At 36.1% G+C, this 2,687-nt stretch overlaps 1 protein-coding gene across 1 annotated transcript in view; it reads right to left on the bottom strand.

Moving 5' to 3' along the window:
• Positions 1-2,687, bottom strand: part of LOC102200921 (uncharacterized) — a gene marked incomplete at its 3' end in the record, with an annotated part of 37,708 nt that overhangs the window by 28,339 nt on the left and 6,682 nt on the right. The window lies entirely within an intron of this gene.

The raw sequence follows: 2,687 nt of genomic DNA, 5'->3' as shown, positions 1-2,687 counted from the left end.
TGGCATGAAATGACTAACATGGCTTCTTTTTTACAGGGCATGGAAGAACGTGCCATCAGTGAGACTGTTGAAGACACCACTGTTTGAATTTATCTTCTTAAAGAGCAAGCTTCAGCAGATGAATAAGAGTTGTCCTTGCAGGCATCAGGGTGGCAAAGAATTTGGATAATGTAGCATTTGCTGTGATAATGCTATTTGGACTCATGTATGCATTAAACCTTGCCTACCCTGCTGACCTTCGCTACAACGTTGATGTTTTACAGAAGGCTTTCATGGAACTGGATGGAGCTAAACTCTCTAAAGTTCTTGCTTTAAAAAAACCATCTGTTTCATTGAGAAGTCAAAGACTGCACTTCTGCAATTCTTTGCAGTTTTTCATTTTGTGTTCAGTAACGTTATACTGCTTATGTTTTTATTGCTTTCCCCTCATGTGACTGCAATGCAGGATGATTTTTCCTTTTGGTATCATGTTGTAAGAAATTTTTACTGACGATTTTTAGCAATATGTTCTAAGTCAACCTTAATGTCCTGCTTACATGTTTAAAATGAATATTAAAATTCATGTAGGTGTTTGGTATTAGTTATGTAACAATGTCATTTAAGGCTCAACTTAGTTGAAATCTTGTACAGATAAATACTTGTACAGAAGCTGAAACTGTTGTCAAATAATACACAAGTTATATTTGTGTAAATCTGTTTATTCATAAAAGCGTGTTGCTTTTCTTTAGGTAGTCTTAATTTAGTTTACATATTCAATTGTGTAATTAATACAAATGATATATGTAAGAGATGACAGGATCATCTATAAGCACTTTCTTTTATTTGCTGCTAAGGTCAGTTTTTTGTGAAATATTTGCAAATATATTCTCAAACTAACTTTTTCTTTTAGTTATTTCTACAGGCTATCTTTAAAAATGTGTTAACAAGTTTATATGGATGTGATTTTTGGACTTGTTCATGGCAGAATTGCTGCTTTCACTGCTGTTACAGTTTAATAAATGTGAATTGTTCAGTAGCACTCAGTCTTTGCCTTTTTTTGTCAATAATGATCAGTTAATATTTCAATTGAAAAAATTAAGTAGGATTTAAAGCCATAAGTTGTGTTGCAGGAACATAATTGCAATGTGTTTACATTACATAATATCATTGCATACCACTGGCAAATAAAAATAAGTTGGTGTTAAACATTAAAATATATTGACATTATGCAATACATTGATATTATGATAACATATTAATATTAGTACATCAAACATGATTTTTTTAAGTAATCTGATGTAAATAAAATACATTGATTTGACAAGCATTAATTACTTGAGGGAAAGTGGAAAATTAAGTCAGTCATACTTATTCATATTATGTGGGACCGATGTACACAATAAAATCAAGTAAATTGAAAGAACTTTTTTTTTCAGTGTATGAAATGGGTGAGGTGGAGTGGGGAAATGACCTCTTTTGGGCCTTAGATTCCCTTCGGTATTGTGTTTTTGACATATCATGCATGTTCTGATATACTCTTTTGCTGATTTTTCAAAATTTTTTGAGTAGAATTGTTTAGAGAGTATATCTACCATCCCTGCTGTTGACAAATGGGTATTCCCATGTGTCACCAATGCTGCTGTTTTGTGTAGGGATTTGGGTAGAATAGGTTTTCCATTACATGTCATGATGTCATCTTTTAATATTGCTCCGTCTTTTAACCAAGAAGATTTTTCATTTTGTGATGCTGCTTTTTGTTCATCCTTTAAGACGTCTATTGATATCAAGGGGCAGGAAGTTAATGTGTAAGCATCTGCTCCTTTTTCTGCTGCTTCTTTTGCTGCATTGTCTGCAAAGTTATTTCCTTTAGTGGTGGTTGAGTCATCTTTCTGGTGTGCAGCACATTTGCATAAAGCTAAATGTCTGGGCAACGTGATGACTTCCAGTAGTCTTTTCAAAAGACCACCATGCTGTACTGTGGTTCCTGTTAATGTTATCATATCTCTGTTCCGCCAAATCTTTGCGAAATGGTGTACTGCAGCGAAGACATACTGGCTGTCTGTGTGTATGTTTACATCTTTGTCTTTGTGTAATTCACAGGCTCTGATAACTGCTGTTAACTCCGCACTTTGTGCTGAATGTGAGGAGGTTAATGCCCGCGCTTCAATGACTGTATCTATTGTAGTCACAGCATATCCGACACAGTTTCGTCCAGTTTTGTCTTTGCTTGCAGAACCGTCTACGAAGATGTCTAAAAAGGATGTTTGTGGTGAGCTATATATATTGGCCCTTGGTTTCGTTTCCTCATCGAGCTTGTGTAGGTAGCTATGTGTGTCACCATCTATTTCTGCAGGAAGCAGGGTGCTTGGGTTCAGCTGACCACACTTCTCTACAGTAATGTGTGATTGTGATAGCAGGATTCCTACATATGATAGTTGTCTTTCATGTGTTAGATATGATAGGTTTGCTTGCAGCAGTATTGAGGTGACTGCATGTGGTACTTTGACTATTAAAGGTTGACCCAATATAATGTCTGCTGACTTTTTCACTGCCTCTGCTGCAGCCGCACAGGCTTGCACGCAAGTGGGGAGACCAGAGGCTACACAGTCAAGTTTGCAGGAATAAAATGCCAATGGTCGTTGTTTATCCCCAAAGGCTTGTGTCAGTACAGCTTTCATATATCCAGAGCTGCCATCCACATGTAAATA

This window comes from Pundamilia nyererei, unplaced genomic scaffold (assembly GCF_000239375.1).
Source record: "Pundamilia nyererei isolate P.nyererei 1_Seehausen unplaced genomic scaffold, PunNye1.0 scaffold00312, whole genome shotgun sequence".
NCBI lineage: Eukaryota > Metazoa > Chordata > Actinopteri > Cichliformes > Cichlidae > Pundamilia > Pundamilia nyererei.
This window is presented reverse-complemented; position numbering and strand designations above follow the sequence as displayed.